The sequence below is a fragment of the Equus quagga genome, chromosome 2, assembly GCF_021613505.1.
Source record: "Equus quagga isolate Etosha38 chromosome 2, UCLA_HA_Equagga_1.0, whole genome shotgun sequence".
In the NCBI taxonomy this organism is placed as follows: domain Eukaryota; kingdom Metazoa; phylum Chordata; class Mammalia; order Perissodactyla; family Equidae; genus Equus; species Equus quagga.
In genome coordinates this window covers 100,356,353-100,378,752 of record NC_060268.1, presented here as the reverse complement: position 1 = coordinate 100,378,752, position 22,400 = coordinate 100,356,353, and positions in this window count along the sequence as shown.

Below are 22,400 nucleotides of genomic sequence, written 5' to 3'. Positions count from 1 at the left end.
GTCTGTGCCCGGGAACCAAACCCAGGCTGCAGAAGCAGAGAGCACTAAACCTAACCACTAGGCCATGGAGTCAGCCCTTAAAGGACCATTTTTTAACCCAAATTTCTTTGATCACAGAAGCCTTTTTGTAGGGCACTTCTTAACATTTCATAGAATATTAGTAATACGGTGATACACTGAAGACACAGTTTGAGAAAGGCTGATGTTTGCTGATGTCCATAATAGTGTAAATGGTAGGATGCCAGGAGACCTGCCTGCTCTGGTCATGCTCTCAACTTCTTCTTAGTTGTCTGGTCTGCCTCTCCCCCTCCCCACCCTCCTCTGGGCTGCCCCTGGCTCGTCCATCAATGGGTAGGGTGGTTTGGACTCTGCAGACACAAATTCAATCCTCAATGACCGTGACAAGTCAACTAACTTCTCTGGGCATCAGATTCCTTAGTGGTCAAGTGAGCATCACGATGCCCATGTTTGTAACATCCGTGGCATGGCCCAGACTGCAAGAATATCCTCTCCCCTCCCGTGCACACACACACACCCCCTCTGACTGCTCTATCCTGAGTTGGTCTCTCCCCTCTATCAGGGTCGATATACAAACTGCAGAGAGTCTTCAAACTCTGTGTCTCAAATTGCTTCCAGTTTAGCCTTGCAAGCACTAACTTCAGTAAGTGTTAGTCTATGTCTTGAGCTGTTTCCATTTTCCATTTGTTAGTGACAGATGCCTGCAATTACTGGAACTTCAGGAACTACACTTCCTTCCAAACCGCTCTGCAGACATCGGCAACAGAACACCTTCTCTTCTTGGCTGCCACATGAGGTAGAGGATTAGCAGTGTTGACGGTCCTACCTTTGATAGAAGAGAAGAGCTTCCAGGCTGAATTTTCCTGGAAATCTCCTCTCTTCTTGGGGTTTTTCTGCGCTCAATAATCATTTCCTGTGCCACCCTCTCAAACTCTCCTCTCCACCAGTTTGTTTTAAAGCTGTGCCTCCTGCCCTATTGGGTTTGCTGTGTCATCCCTCTGCAGCCAGGTGCCCCTGCACACCTGCCCATCCCACAACAGGCCTAGACAGAAGTCAGGTAGCTTGTAAAGTACCGTAACTCATTTGCAACCCAGATGCAGAGAGTCACCTTTGATCTTGAAGGATATAACACTGTGAGTAATTACCCAGAGAGACTAGAACCTGGAAATATGTCGCATTTTCCTTGTTACTTATTAGAACAAAGGAGACCGCGCCTGGCTCTCCCGTGCTCCCCAAGTCCTGGCATTTTCATTCCCGCATAAATACAGAGTCACCAAGGTCACCACTGCATGCTAGTCTTGCCCTGGAATGGGGAAACACCATTTCCAGCATAAGGCTAGTGTTTGAAAATCCCTCAGAAGGAAAACTCAAGGAGTTCCGGGAACCTGCCTGAATGAGTCCCTGGGGCTTTGCCCACCAACCTGGGCCCCCAGGGTTGACAGTTTCTGCAGCATGGAACTGAAAGCAGCCCCCACTAAGGGCTCCATCGCAGCCCCCTGAGTCGGGGTGGTGGAGGAGCATGGGCTGGGGAGACAGACTTAGATGAAAATGCCTGCCCCGCTCTTTGTTGGCTGTGGGATCCTAAGGAAGCCTGGATCCAGGTAGGAATGAATTTGAAAATAGCTGTGCCCCTTTCCTCCTCTTGAATTCATTCACAGGTTATCCAACACATTCAGCCACTGCCACCATAGGAAGTGCCTCCAAGGTCATTTCAAGGGGAGAAGTTCTTGGCAAAGTGTGGCTTAACTACTGTGTGGCCCACCAAGACCCCGGGAAGGGCTGGAAACAGCAGAAAGGGTGTCCTCTTAGAGGGGGCTGATGCTACCTCACCCCGTATTCCCTCCAGGGTGTCTTCCACTCCACAGGGCGGGGCACGCAGACTGGGCAGACACCGGGAGAACGAGGTCTGGGCCAGGGCTTGGGCCCACATCTAGCCGAGCTTTGCATTCAGAAATGAGACTCCCTTTGACAACCAAGGTCCCCTTACGTGCAGCTTGTGAATTATTTTCTTCAAGCCGCAAACATCATCCTTTTTCCCCACACTTATCACCAGTCCAGAGACTTATGAGTTTCCCCTGAGCCCCTAAGTAGCTCCTCAACTCCAGCCTTACTCCTCTCCAGGCCCCACCCCTCAGCTCCAAGGTGAACTTTCAAAACGAAGAACCTGGTCAAGTTAACTCTGGAACAGGCCCAATCACCTCCCAACGGAACAAATGCAATATTACTCTTCCCCAAGAACTAATACTCCTCCCCAAGACCCACCCATATTGGTCCCCTGATGTTTTCTCTTACTGTATTGCATAATCCACACTTCACACTACAGCCAAAGTGATAAATTGAAAAACAGAAATTAGGTCGTGTCATTTCCCAACTTAAACACCATCACACTCAGAAAAGAACTCAGGTCATGGACTCTGTACACCCACCCTTCCGAATGCTCCCCTGATGCTCATCCCACTCGGCCCCTCGCCCCTACACTCCAGCCACATGTGTCATCTTCCATTCATGGGACCCACCATGTTCATTCCAACCTTCGCCCTTGTCACTTCTTCGGGCTGGAATCCACTTCCCCAGAGCCTGGGGGGCTGACTCCCCTTCTCTCCACCATCGCTCCTCTGGAGGCCTTCCTTGACCTCCCAGGTTGGCCACACCCAGAGAATCAATGCCTCTCTTACATATCTCCCTCCACCAGACATGGGCTGCACAAGAGCAGAAGCATGCCTGTCTTGTCTTGTTTGCCCCTCTATTCCCAAGTCTGAGACTAGCACTTGCCACATTCCATAAAGGCTTATCGAGTAAGTGGACAGAAGGAGAGACGAATCATGTCACTTGTGTGATTAAAACCAGTCAGTGGCTTGCAAGGAGTGAAGATGAAGTCCTCGCTGCTCACCATGGCAGGCAGAGCCCCCACCCCAGCCCTGCTCCCCTTGCCACCTCATCCCTAGTTCCAGGCTTCTGGTACTTAGAAAAATAGATGCCAAGCTTGGAAATAAGGCAAAAAAAAGATTTCTTGTGCCTTTCAATGTCACACTAGCACACTGCCAAGCAAGCCCACATAAGGATCTCCTAATGCTCTCGGGAAAGTAATCTTGTTTGACTTACTATTTCCTGTTGATTGAGATTCAGACTCTGTGAAGGTGGACGTTAACTTAGAATATTGACAAATTGCAGATGATTTAATTTGGTAGAGATCTAAATGAATCTCATCCAGTAAGACCAAAGGTTCCAGTTGTATCGCCATGTGGAACATTAACCATTTTGGTATGTAACATAAAAATCTTATTTCAGCATTCTTTCTTTCGTTGAAATGTGTTTCAGGCTCTCATACTGTCCTTTGGACCAGCTACTGGTTCCCTCTTTAATGTGTTAAATTGATCTTTAACACAAGCTCACTATATATTTTGGGGTATTTTGGGGATACCCTGCTCTGACACTCAATTACCGACACACAACTCCTCCATGCTCTTACAGCTCTGCAGTGTTTGCTTCCTTCTCTCAGCACCACCCTTGATACCTCCCGCCCTCATCCCCCAAACTCATTTTCCTCCAAGTTATCCCCTATTCATCCCTATAGGCTAAAATCAAATGTCAATGCCTTTAGGAAGCCTTCTCTGACATACTCAACACACACCCAGACATACACATCTCCCTGAAATAACAGCTTTCTCTCAGAAAAGAGAAAAACCGACGGAACCAGGTAGGTCCCCCAGGCACGTGCAAAGACTCTGACTAGCATGAGTGCCCTCCGCTGGGAAGGGTGTAACCCAGCTCCTCCTGGGCCATCAGGGATCTACTAGAGACAGAAATGCTTCTGGAAAACCTACACTCTTCAGACTCCAAGGACATACACCAAACGGCGGATTCGCTGGGGACTTTTCCTCCCACGGGGCAGTCAGCTCAGACTACTCAGCACAGCACAGTGGGTGGATACACAGCCTCTGGAGCCACTCCCCCCAGCTTCAAATCAGGTTCTGCTGCTTGCTAGCTGTATGACCTTAAACAACTTACTTAACCCCTCTGAGCCACAGTTTTCCCCTCTGTAGAATGGAAATAATAATAACAGTATACTTGATAATAGTACATAGTATACATAGGCTCCTATAAGAATCAAACGGATTACCGTCACTAGAGTGCTTGAACAATGGGAATGATAATAAGAGTAAACACACTCATAGGTTGTTTTAAGAATCAAGTGGATGAATACAGCTGGAGTTCTTAGAAGAGTAACGGGCATATAAGTGTTACCCTGGTACCACGGTTCTTGTTCCAGTCTCGTGTAAGGCTCTTTGGCTCACCACTTCCCCAACTCAGCCAGAGCTGCACAGAGGAGACCTGGGGCACTGAGAATATGACCAAATAAGGGGAGAGGAGTTACGGCAGCAGCAATGGACATACGACCACATGTCCCCATTTCAAACTTATTGCAAATAACTGGGAACCCGAGAGCCTGACACACTACGTGGTACAGGTCTTCGATAAATGTGGCATCTTCCCTGTGCCGTCCCTGTCCTACCCATTCCCAATCCCAATCTTAACCTTACAGGCAAGCAAAATTTTGGATGCTTTCAATGCTTTTGTATAACATTGACTCGGAGGTGAAGGGCTGTTTCTGATCATTATTCATCTTTCCATTACTGTCATGTATTTTATTGATTTTGCATTGAAATATTTTTTTCAACATTTTAAAATGAGACTCTTGCTACAGCAGATCCAAAATCCTAACATTTGTTGAATTAGAAACAACTGTGTGGGTTTCTTTTTCCTCCTAGTTTTGATTTCAAAAATCAATAAGTAGTCCACGATACCTTTAAAAGATATTAAATAACACAATCAACTCAGATTTTATTATGAAGATGATCAATAAGTAGTCCATGATACCTTTAAAAGATATTAAATAACACAATCGACTCAGATTTTATTATGAAGATGATATTTTCAAAAGTGTTTGCCCAAAATCACAGGATTTGTGAGGCCTTAAGGTGCTGAGCTTTCTGGAAAACTTCCCATTAGGATCCAGAATTGAAAGAGCACATGGAGAGCATCCAGGCTAGCAGAATTTTCATATGAGAACAAATTCCAGGAAAATTAACAAATTTACTGGAAATTGCCTTTTTCCATTCAAAATAAAAACAGCTTTTGAAGTAGCTTTGGAATCATTCTAACTTTACCTCCCAAGTAATGGATAGCAGAACATCACTCAGAACACGATGATGCTTTTGGCCACTAAAATATTTATATCTAGGCCATGTGAGAAGAAACAACGTGTGGGCAGCTTTCTGATCATTCACTGGGGAAACAGATGGAGGCCGGAGGCAGAAGCCACACCTCGGGCAGCAGGCAGCCCATTTTGGAGGGAAAATGGAAAGGCTGAGGTTTGGAGGTTGGGAGAGACATGTGTCTCACCTGAGTTCTCAAGCCAACAGGGGACAGAGACAGGACGATCCAGCCCTCCTGACTTCCTGCCGAGCATCCTTCCCATATTCCATGCTGAGGCAACAAGTCAGAAGCTCCAGCATCCACTCCCAGTAGGGATGCTCCTCCAGGAAGCCCCCTTGGGCTGACTGGCTCAGTCTGCAACTGGAGGCCAGGGTGAGGACAGCAGCCCCCTGAGCTCCCCAGAAGGACAAGTTGCCTCTGTAGCTTCAGAAGATCCATGACCAGCAGTGAACTCAGTGGGCCCCTACTCTGCTGGCTGCTGGATTTGAAGATAGGGGAAAATATTATTTACATACACTCATATTTTGTTTATATCTGGCTCTGCCAACTCACCAAATGACCCTTTCCGACCCTATAGCTCTCTCAGCTGCATGCACTGCTGGATAATAAGTGGGCCTCCTCTATCTGCTCCGAAGATGCCAACCCACCTCCCACACTGAATGCTGCTGGAGCCATCTCCCTGGCTTGCTCCTGTCTATGCCTTCCCCTTGATGGAGTTCTGCCTTCATCCTACAGCTCGCTTTCCTCCAGAGCGGGGCAAGCTTGGGAGAAGTGTTTGTCTCACCCTGTCAGTACTTCTGAGTGCCCAGCTCTGCCAGCACCAGGCAAGGCATGGGCGTGAGGGCCCTGGCCATTCATCAGTGGCTGGGACAACAGTGACATCTTGTGGTCTGGAAATCTGCCTGCCCCATGCAGCACAGGCCAAAGCCAACCTCAGGCCCGCCAGGAGGAGCCCTTCCCGGCCCCACAGGTGGGAGTGGGTCAGGTCTGTGTGGACATCGCCTGCGGGAGCTCATGGTCCAGTAGGACACCCAAGTAACCAAATGCAACCACACAAAATCCAAGACGGCATCAGACCTCCCACACACACAGGCTTTAACCCATCAGCAAATACTTGGTGAGCAACACGGCTGGCAGCTCCAGAAGCAGGCAGGAATAAGAGGCATGCAGGCAACCACAAACCAGTGAGCAAAGTGCCAATGAAGGTACCTAGGAGAGCTGTGGGAGCTCAGAGGAGGGAGGGAGGAGAGACAAACAGCCTGAGGATAAGCTCAGACTTCAGAAGTGACATTGGGTGAGAAGCTGGAAGAATGCTTTGGCGTTAGCAAGTAAGCAGGGTGAGGAATGAGCAAGTGGGAATTTCCAAGCCTTGCAGAATAGATTCGATTTAGAGAAGGAGTGCTAAGCTTTCAAAGTGTGGAGGGGGTATTCCCTTGATTTACTTGGGGTGAGGCAAGGGTTGGGGGCACAGAGAGGGAAAGAGGAGAAGACAAGTGTGGCGAGAGCCGTGAGGCCCAGAATGGAGAGTTCAAGCTGTATTCGATTGCTGGGAATCTCATGATAAAGTCGTACTGAAGAAGAAATGACCTGGCAGAAATAAAGCCTGGACTATACGCATAGAGAAACAGCTGGAAAGATATCCCCCATAGGGTCAGCAGGGTTCTCTCCAGGGTAGAGGGTCACATGTGCTGATTGTCCTTTTTCTTTTTTTTTTCTTTTTTTTTTTGCTCGTCTAATTCTCCTATGTTAATGAATTTTTATTACCTTTGTACTGAGAGAGACGACCGTGCAAGTTGTTCTATGAAGAAGAGTAGTCGTGGGGTCTGGAGACTGCCCACTGGCTCTCGCCATGATGGGCAGTCTGGTCCATGAGGAAGCTCCTCCCCCAAAGGGAGGACAGGGGATCATGTAAGACACAGGATCAGAGACCCAGCCTCTGTCCCACGGGAAGGAACCCTGGGACCCTACCCAACCCTGGTACTTCAGACAGGGAAGCGAGGTCACTGAAGGGACAGTGGCTCCCCCCAGGACACTGCCCCTGCCACACACAGGATCCAAGTTCAGCTCCTGCTTTGCACTCGCCGCTCTTCTTCTGCCTCGTCCTGTCGCTGCTCAGCACCTGCCACAGTCTGTGTGGCCAAAAGCTCAGCATGCCCAGCAAGGACCCACAGCTCCACACAACCCCACAGAGAGCAGCCGAGCCCGGGGGATGTCAGGAGTCTGCCTTTCCACAGCCAAAGCCAAGCCCCCTCTATCACACTAGGACAAACTATAAAGCTCCACTCGAAAAAGGAAACACCTGAATACCGGGACTTGCATATGATTTCACCCAGAAGGTCTCCAAGTTTGGTTCAGGGACCCACGAAGGTCCCCATGACCCTTTCAGTGGGTCAGGGAAGTCAAAACTATTTCATAATAATACCGAGGTACAATTTGGCCTCTTCACTCCCTTTCCTGCGCCAGCGAACAGAGGACTGTTCCAGGGACAACCTGACACATGACAGTACAGTAGATTGGATGGGGCTCCCAAAGATACTGTGGGAGGATAGAAAGGCAGCGTGAACTTTATTCTACCGAATCTACCCAACTGAACACACAGGCAGAGAGGAGAACTCAGCTGTCTTCTGTTGAGCCAGCTAGTAAAGAAAGCTGCAGAAATACAAAACAATGCCACCTGTTTTTTATTCCAATTTTTGAATTAGAAAATATAGTTATTTGAAAATGTTATGTTTACAGTTTATTGTTTTATTTTTAATGAGTTCATAAATATATTTTAATTTTTAATAAAAAATGTTTTAAATAAATATAGATTTAGTTTTAATTTCTAATTTATAATATGGTAAATATTAATTGATATAATCCACATAAAAAACCTCTTCAGGATCTCCACGAATTTGTAAGAGTGTGAAGAGGGCCTGAAACGAAATAATTTGAGATCCTCTGATTCAATCTGTCGCCTTACCCCCTAGAATCTCCTCCAGCCCTGACACCACCACCTGCCAGGTTCCCTGCCTACGGGGGATGGAGCTCCTCTCTTGTCCCTTGTGTCCTCAGAAGCACCCCTAGGACATTTCCAACCAGATCTCCCCTCTCTCTTCTCTCTATTCTCTTCTCTTTCTCCCCAGCCCATAGTCCCCAGCAGGGCTGGGCTGACAGCATTCAGGCACAGAAATGTCTTTCTTCCCTCTCTCCTGCTTTCCCGCCCCCCGTTGCAGCCTTTGAGTCCATGTCCTGCACGCCATCTTCCAAGTCCTTCTCCAACACCTCTTCTCCCCAGAAATGGCCCCTGACCCCTTTAAAGGGATCACAGACTGAGGAACCCGATAGCATCAAGCTCGCACCTGCCCTTCCATCATTCAGCAATCATTTCAGGAGCCCCAGCTCCACGTCAGATGCTGCGGGTCCAAAGATTTAGTGAGACACAGTCCTGCAGGCTGCTCACAGTTTCCAGGGAAATGAAGGAGGAGCTAATAGTTCTGTCTAGGAAAGCGGGGAAATGCTTCACAGAAGCTGAGCCCTTTGACGAGGATCATATAAGATGAGGAGGAGTTTACTGAGTGAAGAACCAGAGATATTTTCCTGATGGAGGAAGAGAGATTTCAAAGTCACACAAATGTGAAAATGCACGGCATGTTTAGGGAGCTGAAGACATCAATGTGGGTAGACTACACTGTGCATGTGTGTGCATATGAATGTGTGTGTTTGAATCTGTATTGTGTGAATGTGCATGAGTGTGCGCGTCTGTGCACATACGTGCATGTGCCTGTGTGCATGCATGCATACACATCTGTGACTGTGTGTGCATGCACAGAATGCATATGTGTGCATGTGTCCACATATGTGTTTGCATGTGAACAAAGTGATAATGGGACAGGAGCGTCTCTTAGGAGAGAGAGGAGGAAGTGGGAGGAAAGGGAATTGCGCTAGAGGAGTTACACATATTATCTTACGTGATCCTCAATGCAGCCTTGCAATACGGGTGTTATTGTACCCATCCTACAGAAAGAATTAGTGAATTGCCCAAGGACATAACCAGTAATAGATGATAAAGCTATACCTCAGGCCAAACCTCTAACTGGCCCACACCACAGAGACCTGAGATTGGGCTACTGGAAACCCAGCTCTTCCTGGACGCCCACCTCTCAAGTGGACCTTGCTGAAACCGTGGATGCCCAACACTCCACCAGAGAACCTCCGTGGACGGTGTTTATTTTCCAGATAGTCCCCTCCAGCCCATGCCAGGACAGCTCCACATCTCTGCCACTGAGGCAGAAGATAATACTTTTTACAAAGCTTTTATTGCAATTCAGAGGGCTAACAGCAAGACACAAACCTGGAATTCCAGTCTTGTGGCACGCTGGGAAATAAAGCAGGAGGCCAAGGGTTTGAAGAAGCCAGGAAGGACCCTCACATCCTCTCCTGCTCGACGAGGGCCGCTGAGAGCGTGGTTTAGCTGTGCACAGAAACTTCCAGAAGAGGTCAGGCATGCATGCTTGCCTGTTCCGCCTCTTCTGCTAAATCTGCTTCACTGAACACCAGTGACTTGAACTAAATGCATCCCTGCGTCTGCTTCCGTTAAACAAAAAAGGGGCCACTCATTCTAACAGCTATTAGGATGCGTTTCCTGTGCCAGACACTGACCTGAGGCCTTCATACATTCTCTCACCCAGCCATATCCGTTTTCTAGAGTCTATATTTTCTTGGTCCATGTTACATAGAACAATGTTATACATCACATATTATGCCTTTCAGGTACATTTATTTTATTTATTTCAATATTATATGCTATATATTCCATGTTGCCTACTATATATTTTATTCATATTTTTCGTACAATCATTTGAATCAGTTATTTATCACTCCACTTTTCAGATGAGAAAGCTGAAGCCCAGCAGGCTTGGATAGCTTGTCTAAAGTCCCGCAACCAATAAGTGACAAACAGCGTGCAAACCATCATCTTCTTGCAGTCCAGAAGTGTGCCTTTTCTCCTGTGCCAGCTCTGTGGGTTGGTCTCATTCTCAGTCATAACTAGGGTGTGGCCAGAGGCTGCAGGACCTGTGGCCATGCCACTGGGCGTCCTCTGCTGTACCCAAAGTCTGACCCAGCCAGATCCAGTCACACTGCCACCCACTATTCACAGTCTGAGGATGATGGCAGTCCTGTGGACATACTTTTTTTTTAAAGATTGGCCCTGAGCTAACATCTGTTGCCAATCTTCCTCTCTTTTTCTCTTCTTCTTCTTCTTCTCCACAAAACCCCCAGTACATAGTTATATATTCTAGTTGTAGGTCCTTCTAGTTCTTCTATGTGAGCCACCACCACAGCATGGCCACTGACAGATGAGCGGTGTGGTTCCACGCCCAGGAACCAAACCCAGGCCACTAAAGTGGAGCACACTGAACTTTAACCACCAGGTCATCAGGGCTGACTCTGACTTTTTCTTCCTTTGACTTTTCTATATTTCACAATTTTCCACAATAGACATGCATCACTTTACAGTGAGGGGGGAAATATTGAAAACCTGACTGTGGCTTGAAAACTGCGACATGCTCCCTTTCCCATGCACTTCAAAGGGCCCAGGGCTGGACCATGGTTCCTTCTGGAGAGCCTGTCAGAGGGTCCCAGCGGGAGCTCCGTGCCTGGGAGAAGACGGTGCCCAGCATGGGCATCTGGGTTTGACGTCTCTGCCCTCATGTTCTCCATTCTTGCTTCACCTGCATTTCCCTGGAGAAGGCACAGGCTACAGCCTGGATCCAACACTTCCCTCCTTGGCCAGTCTGCACGGCTCAGCTCTGCAAACTCCAAACCAGACCCCAGCCCTGCCTGCTCCCTAAAACGAGCCTGCAGGTAACAGACTTCACTCTGGGGGCCTAGGAAAACTCCCCTTGCCCTCTGTTGGCGTGTGTGCAACCCTCTCCGAGGACAGTGCCCAGAAAGGGATTGTCCTCTCCCTCCTCTTTGTCTGGTGCTGTCACCCAGGACCACATGCAGGACTTTGGTACCACACCTGTTCACTGGCTTCCTCCTTCCACAAGCATTTGATCAGTGCTTGGTGTGGAGGATGCTGAGCAGCCCCTGCTGGAGGAGGTCAAGTCCCACTGGGGGAGAGACTCATGACACACCTTGGATTAGCAGAGGAATGTGCACTGTGACCAGAGAGGTGGCAGGGAGGCGAGCATCCCCCGCATCTGGGGGAGGCTGGCCAGGAGACGTTGGTCTGAGCGGGATTTCTGAAAGATGAGGAGTGACTGGACAGAACAGAGGTAGGTCAGCGTTTTGTGTGAAGTGAACAGATGAGCAAAGCAGCAGACACACAAAATCAGAGCATTTGAGGTCTTTGGCGGGAGGTAAGATGGTTAGAGCTGAACTGCCAGCCCCATCTGCAGTGCTGGGGAGGGAGGAGTCCTTTCTGGAAAATGGAGCTGCTGGGTCCCTAAGCTATGGCCAGGCTTGCGCTCAGGGAGACAACTGCAGAGGCACAGGAGAGAGAACGGAAGGCAGACCATGCCCGGGGCTGCGGTAGGCATTTGTCTGCCCAGCCCCCTCGCTCTGTAAGGCAAATCAGCTTGGAGTCGCATATTTATTCTGCCCTGGTCCAGAAATGAAAAATGACACTAATTGGCACATTCCAGGCCTTTCCACAGGCCCAGTCCTGCTGGGGAACCTCACCTGAACTGGCCAGGGAGCCCCATCCCTAGGGACTTGGCATTGGGAACCAGAGAAGGTTAATTCCATCTCTCTGGGGGCCCTTGTCTATGACTATGAACCCAAGAGAAGCTGGTGGTCTTAACTGCCAAGCAGACTAGAGCAGAGAGGGAGCTATTCTGCCAGAAATGAAGCAAATAATAAGAGAGAAACAGAGGAGAGAGGTCAGAATGGAGGGCTGTCTGGGCCCAGTCTTAGCTTTTCCTTTGCATTCCATGAGGTTGGAAAGAAAGTCTGACACATTTTTTTATTTTTTTGGTTAAGTTTGCAAGTTTAACTTGTTATTTGCAGCCAAAAAAAATCCTAATAAAGTTAAAAAAAAAAAAGTTTAAGCCTGAACTAAAGCAGTGCAGTGTGGCTGCAGAAAACAGGGTTCCAGAACAGAGAACGATTTAGATTATGAAGTCAACAGACAGGAGACCAGAAGCCTTGTCAACTAGCCAAGCTCAGCTACTTACAGACATCTCCTCATGTACCCTCCCAAGGCATCGATGAGCTTCAAAAGGGGACTGCACTGGCTCCACATGACCTAGAAACCACCCATCCACAAGCAGGTGCCAAGGCAGCTCAGGAAAGATAAGCAAGGCCTCCTCCGCATGAAAGGGGAAGGGGGTCCCGGTCATCTAGTGAACACCTGGGCCCTGAACCCACTAAGAAGACAGCTGGGTAACTAGCACTGGTGAACCATTCCAGGCTGAGTTCTCTGAGGCCTGGGGATAAGATGACATCACTACCTTCGTGGGGTAGCAACTTGACTGTGGCAAGGTAACATGAATGCAGCCACTACTGCTGCCAGGGACAGAAGAAAAGATGGCAGAAAGTCGGGGCAGGATGGAGCTCCATGGCTGCTCCAAGATGTCCACCCTCCTCCCATTCTTCCTTCTACGTCTGTAAACGTCACTGAGAAGTCATTTATCCCTTCCATTAGAAACCCCTATATTCACACTTTATCTGCCAAGTTCAGTAGCTTCCTTTGGCAGCTTGGGACGTTTTCCATCTTAAAAAAAAAAACCTCGCTCTGATTTTTTATCTGTTCCAGATCTTCAGATTTCGGTGCAGCAGCATACTGGTTGGCCCCATAGGAGAGAAGAGGAACAGGGCTCAGCCAAGCTTCCATCTGGCACAGCTTAGCCCCGGCACCTTCTGGAAACAGGCTCCAAACTAAAGAAAAGGCGTAGCCTTTCCCAGGTGGATGGAGTTCTGCCAACTCTGACCCAAATCTGCATCCCAGCTTTGTTGGATGAACAGGGCCACATGTGCAGCCGGCAGCGAGGAATGCGGGAAGCCTGCCCTAGCCCCAGGTCCCTCCATCCACTGGATTTCTGAACGGAAGCGGTCTCCATTTCTGCCCAGAAGCCTGCCTCCGCTCACAGAATCAGACAACGGGTTGCAGCCGAGTTTCTCCTTTTGGACCATCCCAAAGATTCAGGAAAGATTTAACCATAAACGTCCTCCTGCCCCAGGCTGAAAAGTTCCCCCTCCGCTCTTGCAGAACAGAGGAGAAAACCTCTCTTGTTCTCTCTGGTTTCAGCTGGGTTAGGCGATGAGGCCAGGTCTCCTGGTTTGTGCATAAGTTCCCTCCCCGCCTGGGCCCCAAAATGCTTCTCTAAGTGATGCCCCGAAGCCTTTTCCCAGAAGCAGCCTCAAAGGTCCAAGCAGAAGTGAAGGCTCAGGAGGGGTCCACACAGCAGCCAAGGTCGCAGAGGGGCAGGCGGTGCTGCTGGCTCTGGGAAGGTGGCCTCTTCGTGCCAAGAAACTGTCCATCTTGGTCCTTGTGGGCACTGCGAAGGGGCTGTAAGCCACAACCAGGCAGCTCCTTTATGTCCTCTGAGAGAGCCGTCCCCGCGGGGCCCCCACTGCAGGTTTACTGAGCACTTGGCACCCACAAGCTACCCTCATCTTCCAACTTTTGTGACATTGTTCCTTTTTCCACTCCAAAGCAATCAAGAATTTTCAGGACTCAATGTCTCTCTTGCCCTTCAAACACCTCTGGTGAGGAATGCCACACCAGGAACACGAATACACGATGATTACCACCTCCGGCTTTGTGCAGAGGCAACCAGATGGTCCGCTTGGTGGGGGCAGCCACAACAGACCAAGAAAGAGAAGCTGAGGAGTGTGGCCAGCCCTTGAGACTGGCTCAAAGAGAGCTGCCTGCTGGGAGCCCAGCTCCCTCTCCAGCCCCCAGGGCTGTCCCTACAGATAACTGCCTCCTTCTAGAAACTCAGGGACCCCAGACGATGCACTGCAGCTCCTCCAGCTCTCCAGGGGCGACAGCCTCTCCCTTACCCCACTGCAGGTCCCACTCCACACCTGCGAGGCCCGCACCTGAGGGCAGACCGGGCCTGCCAGGCAGAGGGAGGCCAAGGCACCCAGATGGCTCAGCATCCCCCTTTCTCTCCCTGCCTTTCTCCACTGGCCACCAGGGAGGGGCCACGGCCTCTTTGAGATGCTGGAGCAAAGGGACACTGGAGCAAGAGCACCACCCACCCAGGAACACAACAGCCAAGAGGGGTGGTTGACCACTGAGAGCCCGGCTCAGGGAGAAGCTGAGCAGGTGACAATGAGACCGGCCTCACCACGGTCCCAGAAGGACATACAGATTCCAGCAGAACCAACTCCACAGAGCCTCTTCAACCCAGTTTTTAAAAAATGAATTCAACACAGTAGAAGAAGAAAGAAAAACCAATGCTCTGTTAAGACTGATTGTATGTTTCTTTCTGTTCCCAGTAAGAGGTTACTGGGGTACGCAGAATATCGTGTCACATTTTAACAGATTTAGGACCGTATCTCAGCTCAGTTCTTCTGCGCCTTTCCTGAAAGCATCAGTTATGCTCACAGAAGACGAAGATACCTCACACGGATACAGTTCCAAAATTGGAAGACACACAGAAAATGGTTTTTCTCTGGCATTTACCTTAGCAAAATATTCTGTTATCTGTGGTTCTTGTTCTCCCCTTGGATGTTTGCTTGTGGGGGGGAGGGGGGCAATTTACCGAAACAACACTTTCTGGAATTGAGAACTTAGAGAAAAACCAGCTCCCTTCCTCCGGGTTCCCACGCATTCCCAGGTCTCCGGATGGGACGGCGGGGGACACCAGTGTCAGGGGCAGGACGCTCGCTGCTCCAGGCCCAGCTCAGGGGTGCGGCTGCAGCTGCCCCACTCAGGTCACACGTGTGCACGTCACACAGACATAAATGCACAGCAGACACAGCTCAGCCCTGGGAGGGAAAAAGGGGGAAGGAGAGAGAAACTCTGTGTGTGATAAGGGGTATTTGGGGGGGGGGGGGGGCTGAGTGTAGAGTGTGAGTGGTGTTTGTGTGTATGGTGTGCATGTGTGTGTTGTGTGTGTAGCATGTATTTGGTGTGTGTGTGTGTGTGTGTGATGTGTATATATATAGCGTATAGTATGTGGTGTAAATGGGTGTAGTGTGTGGTGTGGGGTGTGTATAGGGGTGTGTGTTGTATATGTATGTATGTATGGCCTCCCAGGGGCCAAAGCCAACACCAGTGCACTGGGAAGGGATGGCCCGCTGTTTGCAGACAAACGGCGGTGGTCTCAGTCTCCTCACAGGTTCCCGAGACCAGTCTCCAGTCCCCTCCCCCTGCATCCCCCTGCTGCCTGTCCCAGCTTTCTCCCCACGCCCTCCTCAATGCACTGCTCCCGTCGGCAGCTGCGCGAGATGAATCCACATGGACGAATGGCGGAGGCGGTCATCACCAGTGTGCGCAGCGGTTGGCAGCGCTCTCAGCACTTGCTGCGGTGGAAATGAGCAGAGACTCCAGAGATTTCCGGGACATCTGGGCAAAAGAATGACCTGTCAGACAGAGCACAGGAGGGTCTTCCAAGACAGTATCACCCCAACGAGACAGATGTTAGGGTAAGAGGTGGATGAGAAAGGACAAGGCTGGGCATGCTGCCTTTCCGTGGGATGACCTGCCCCAAGCATGGAGTTAGGGCAGAAGATCATAGCCTCTGCTTTATCTAAAATCTCTCCGTCTCCCAAATACCATCCATCCTGGACAACAGAGTTCAACGACCAACCAACCAAAGCGGGGACCCCCAGGTACGCAGGCATCTGACCTGAGCCAGGCCCGTGGTCAGAGGGAGCTGAGAGCTGGGACCAGTGCCCGGAGGAGGCCTCTGTGGGAGCCCCAGCTGAGGAGGCCCCAGGAGGGAAGACCCGCCCTGTGGGCACAGCTCGCCTGCCAGCCTTCACCCCACTCTGTCCTGCAAACCAAACAAGCTTTCACCCAAAACATTAGGGAGAGCGTGCAAATGAAACAGGAGCTGGCACTCAGGTTCCGGGCGGGGAGGAAGGCCAGTGTGCAATCGTACAGCCCCACTCAGACAGGGAGACAAAACTGGGAGGATGGTCACCCTACCACAGAGACCATCAGGATTCAAACCTCCACCCCCACCCCCTGGCTACTGAGGAGCCTGTTAGGGAATGCAGAGAGGGCTGGGCATGGGCTAAACCCTCTGAAAACGGCAGTGGCTGGACAGGTGAGGGGGAACACTAATGTTCTCTGTTAAAGCATTTCACTGTTGCCGTATGTCTGAAAATTGTTAAAATGTTGGCGCGGGGGGCGGGGTGAGGGGACATTTGCACCTGCAGAGGACGGGGAATATAGGGTGACAGTAGTTCATAGGAAAATCCCTGAGGTCCTCAGCCCCTGCTCTATGGCCCTCGCCACCAATTCGTCAGCTCCTGGTCCTCAGAGGCCCTTCTGGCAAGGCCAGCTGTCTGGTGGATGCAGTCTTCTCCCTCCCAGGCCTGTCATTCCACAGCCACCATGACAACTGGAGTCCGGCAAGACCATCCTATATTCTGAAACTGTGTCCTTGGTTTTGGCATTAAAATGTGATTCTTTATCTTAAGTGGTAGTGATAACAGATGATAGCTTTTTTTTAAATGCTTACGCTTGGCAAAATAAAGGGTTGACAACCCTGGGTTGGTGTCTACAATTATTTTTGGAGATGGGACAGGCCTGTGAAAACCAGATCTGGGGACTTCCCATAAGGGGAACTGTGGACTTGAGTTCCTACAGCCATGGTGGGGAACCCCAAGGTCACTGCCCACTGGTTGCTTGACCTTCAGTGCTTCTCCTCTTCCAGGGGAGGGGTTGGGATGGGGGGAGTCTTGGTTTCCACATCCTTTAAAAAAAGTTTAAAAATTGGATATTTCAGTGCATGAAATTTAACTGGATCCTGACTTCTGAAGAGAAAAGCAAGAGAAGAAAGACATTTGGGGAAGAATTGGGGACATGTGAGTATGGACTGGGTTTTAAATGATATTGGAGTATTATTAATTTTCTCAGGTGTGAAAATAGCATAGCAGCTATGTGAGAGAAGGTCCTTACTTTCAGGAGACACATGCTGAAGTATTTAGAGGTGAAATTTTATGATGCCTTCAATTTGCTGTGAGATAGTTCAGGGGGAAAAAAGAGCCAGAAGAAAATGTGGCAAAGCGTTAACAATTGTTGAAACTAGGCAAGAGATATGTAAGTGTTCACTGCGCTGGTCTCTTAAATTCTCTATAGTTTAAAGGTTGGTATAATAAAAAGAGAGAAAAGGCTTTAAAAACACCTCATTTGCTAACTTGTTGGGCAGATTAAATGAAATGATGTACCTGAGAAATTCTTGTCTGAGAACAAGTTACAGAAGGGCAAACCTGTGACCCGGCCAGTCACCACTCACAGGACCCTGTTCCTCCCCGACCCCAATGAGATGGCAGCAGAAGAGGGTCTTGGTGAAATCCCGCCCAGGAGATTTATCACCTTCTAGGATATTCTAAATTTTCAACCCCACCAGTAAGCTCATCATTGTGTCTCTGGGATCCCAAGTTATGTAAATTTTACATATCTCTCGGGCTGCGTAGGTGGCCAAGAAATGCCAGAAATAACAAAGGACTTCTGAAGCAATTATGAGAGAGAGACAGACAGAGACAGAGACAAAGAGGAAAGAGAAGGAGGAGGAGGAGGAAAGAAGGAGAGAGGGAAGAAGGAGGAAGAGGAGAGGAAAAGGGGTTGGGGGAGAGAAAAGCCCCTAAGCAGATCCCTGGTCACTGGAAGCTTTTCTGAAGGCCATATAATCAGACCAGGGGCAGAATAAGACATGCGTGGTCCATTAACTTCACTGCCAACTTCGTTTATTGCTAATCCTTCTTGTTAATGCTCATAAGCCTCTGCATATGTTTCTACCTTTATGAGGGCTGTGCATCCTCTTTCAGAATGACCTATTTATGGTTCTTGACCACTCATGCGCTGAGGGCATGCCCAGGTCTGGAATCGACACGTCACGTAGATGACAGAGTGACATCAGATGACTAGTCGGGGGAGCACACTGTGCTTCAGGGACATCTGAGGGCCCAAAAGGAGGAGACAGGAAGCCTGCTCAGGCAGGAGGTGAAGACAGGGTATTTCTAACCATCTGATCCCTGGTCCCTCCCAAAATGAGAAAGCTCTGGTCTTAAACCCATCTTGGCAAAACTGAGTAGAGCATCCAGGGAAGCAATCCCAGAGCACCTGTGACACCTGCTCTGGTTGAGAGGTCCTAGAAGCAGCTCATTGGTGCCTAAGAGGAGAGGAAGGTAAACCCAGTGGTGGGCTTCTGCAGCAATCTCTGACTAAAGACCAAGGAGTAAGCGTGAGCACCAGACTGCCTTGGCCAGAGCCTCTGACAATAGCCCATGACTTCCCTCTAGACAGGTGACAAGTTTCCCATTCTTGGTCCAAGACCCAACCCAGGAGCCACTCCAAAGGGGCTGGTCAATGGAAGTAAAGAGTAAGAATTCCCAGTCAGATGGTATAAGCATGGTTCCCTGGATCCTGGAATCTTCCGTAAACTCTGATGGGGGTCAGCCCATCTCATTTCCTTTATATTCCCAGCTCTTCCAAGATGGGGCCATCAGTGTCACTGCCTGAAGAGCTCATGCCTCCCCAAGCCTAAGCTCCCCACATGTCAAGAACCTGGAGCAGGTGCTGCTGGGCCAGAGCTGGCTCCTCCTAATTACTCCCCCAACCCTTGTGGGCTCAGTCTATGGGTCTGAGCGCCAGCCCTGGTCCCGCCCTTCTGTCCTTGCTTCAATATCCTAAAACTCTCCAGGCCTGGAGCTTAGAGGGTAAGATGCAGGGACTGGCTCTCCCTTCTGAACTGTTGCTGCAGTCTGCCACTCCTTTACTCACGTCTTGGATTGAGCATGCCTTGAGCTGCAGCTGCAGGTCAGGCCCTGTACCAGGCGCCGGGGAAAAGCGCTCCTGCCACTGCAAAACCAGGGAAAGTGACGCCAAAGATCAGCACGCACTTGTCACTTTCAACTCAAAAATCTCATGAAATAGCTCTGTACCTAAGGGAGATATTAAGAAAGAAACTAACCAACATTAGTGTTACTGCACAAAATTGGGGTTCTTTGCCTGATGCACACAGACAAGCCAATTAATTATGGTGTCAGCCTTTGGGAAAGAGATCAGCTTTATTCTGAGAGATGGATCTGCAGTGAGACGGGGGGCGTGTGCCCTCAGATCTGTCTCCCTGATTCAGGATTTGGGGCGAAATTTAAGAGGTTAGGGAGTACAGCCTGGCATGCAGAAACACTAGCAAGACAGGTTTTGAATGGTGGGCTTCAAGCATTTATGGCAAGGTTTCAAACTTTTATGGTAAAGTTCCAAATATTTATGATGAAGTTCTAAACATTTATGGTAAGGTGGGGAAGGAATTCTAACTCCCGATCTTCCCAAACGACGGACCCTTCAGTTCTGATAAGAGCCCGACTTTTAAGTTCCAGTCATGTCCTGGTCCTTTTTCATGGGGAGGAAAATCTTTGGTTCCACGGTCTTTTCAGGTCAAGATTTCTTCTTCTGTACATGCTCTGGCTACATGACTTTGCAAATTTTCTGCAAGACTATTTCTTAATTACTCTGTTGTTAAGACAGGGTCAGTTGAACTTGTCCTGGAGGGCCCACGGTTACATGAGCATCTCCTTTCCCGATCCCCACACAGCAAAGAGCATAGCCATATCTCCGCAACCAAGTTGTCCTCACCTCTCTCTACTCTTGGGATAGTTTAAGAGTTTTGTGTGAGTGTGTAAGTATGTGAGTGCCTGTGAATTTATGTGTGTGTTTACATGTTTGTGGGATGTGTGTATGTTTTAGGCCCATTAAAGAGAATTAATCTCTAGTTGTCCTGTGAAATGCGAGGACAAATGTGAGAGCTTTTGGGATAGAGGCAGAAGCCAGCAGAGAAGACGCATTCCCATCCAAGGGCTGGGACAAGAACTCCACAGCTGCACTTGGGAGCTGGAGGAAAAGGGACCACCATGGGAAAGTCAGACCTGGGTCCTCTCCCAATTTTTCTGACACTAGATAAGCTTGAGATTCTTTGATGAAACCAAGGAGGGGACAAAGTCTCTGGGTCTCCTTGGTCTCCTCCCAGAGGACAGGTGGATCTCAAAGCAAATTAAATCGGATTTAGAGAAATAATAATAATTTCCCTGATGGCCGAGTATCTAAGATTTGGCGATCTCACCACCGTGGCCCAGGTTCGCTTCCCAGTCAGGGAACCACACCAACATCAGTTGCTTGTCATACTTTGGCGGCTGTGTCTTGCTGTGATGCTGAAAGCTATGCCACCAGTATTTCAAATACCAGCAGGGTCACCCATGGTGGACAGGTTTCAGTGGAACTTCTGAACCAAGGCAAACTAGGAAAAAGGATCTAGCCACCCACTTCTGAAAACATTGGCCATGAAAACCCTGTGAATAGCAGTGGAGCATTGTCTCAGACAGCGCCAGAAGATGAGGGGATGGTGCAAAAAGACAGGGCAGGGTTCTGTTCTGCTGTACACAGTGGGGCTAGGAGTCAGAATCAACGTGGCAGCACTAAGAAGAAGAGAAATAAAGGAATGTGGCAGGTCACATACCCTGTTGCTGTGGACTGATTCTCACTACAGGTCAATACTCTCTGGCTGAAGGCTCACAGCTCTCCACGATCAGATCCCACTCTGTTTCCAGTCCAACCCATTCCTCCACTGCCTAACTTCTATGTTTCATGTACCATGCTTAAACACACCCTGTGCTTTTTCACACTGTTGCCTTTACAAATTTATCTCCCCTGCATGGAATGCCCTTCATTCTTTTGCCTTCTGTGGAAATTCCACCCAGTTCTTCACACTCATGGGATACCTATTTATGACACACAACTAGATCCTCTCTCCAGATGGAAATGATCTCTCCCTTGTCTGTATCCACCTCTACCTTTGCTTGTGCACTGACATTTATCATGGTTGTCTCACTATAGAGAACTGCATGCTTGTTCCCACTTCTCTTCCAGAATGAAAACTCCTTGAAGGAAGTATTAATATGAATTTTATTTTTTATTAACTTTCATTGCCTAGGGCAGTATCCCGAACAATATGGATTCATAGTAAGTATTTTTTCAATGCATTAATGAATGGTTCAGTGACTGAACAAATAGAGTGTTGGATGGATGGATGGCTGGATGGGGTGGTCTGATAGTCTTATAAATGAGATATAAATAGAGCTTAGCTTTGCATGGCCCAACATCATGTTCAAAAACACCTCTCTATTCAAGTGTGAAGCCCAGGGCTTGGAATACCTTGCCTAAGCATATGGGGGGAAAACTGAAAGAACATTTCTGCTTTTTGAGTTTGGGAAGACATGGGTTTGACTTCATTTCTCAGATTTCACCTAGTTCATATGTGGATGGACCTCTGACTTTTTGTCCAGGAAGCCTGGGTGAGAAAAAAACTGTCTTCCTACAGGAGGAACAAATAAGGCACGGGGACTTGGGCAGCACCTGGCCAGGCCTCCAGCCACTGTCCCTGCACACAGAGCAATGGAAGCCCGAAACACAAGCCACAATCTAAGTGGATTTGTTGGGGAATGTGGTCTTTCTGCACATCCTGCACTGGGATGCCACCAATTTCACTGAGTCTCTACCAAAGAAAAGTAGCAAGGAAATTTATCAGATTTCATCTTGGAAATTCCATTCCACAAAGCTCCTGGAACTGGGCATCCCCAGGATTTGTAGCATTATTGCTTTAATGAAAAACATATCAAGAGCCATATCATTGTGTGTCATATGCTCCTGTCCAACTTCAGTCAAGGGAAAGGAGGGAAAAATGAGGGAGGAGATAACTGAGTCAGAGAGGGGAGTCTGAGAGAGGGGATTGAGGAGGAGGGAAAGGACAGAGGGGAAGATGGGTCCAAAGCACGGAAAAGGGGAGGAAGAACTCACCTCTCAGACCCGGCAGGCACATTTAAGGATGGAGGGGAAGGCGGATGGTGCCTTCATCTGACTCTTCCAGAGCCAGGTTAGTCTGCTTCGCATAGGCTCACAGGTAGGAAATATTTTCTTCAATAATTTTATGATTTGTATTCACTAATTCAGGTGGTAATACAGATTTGGAAGGAAATTCACATCTGCTGACTGTGCCACT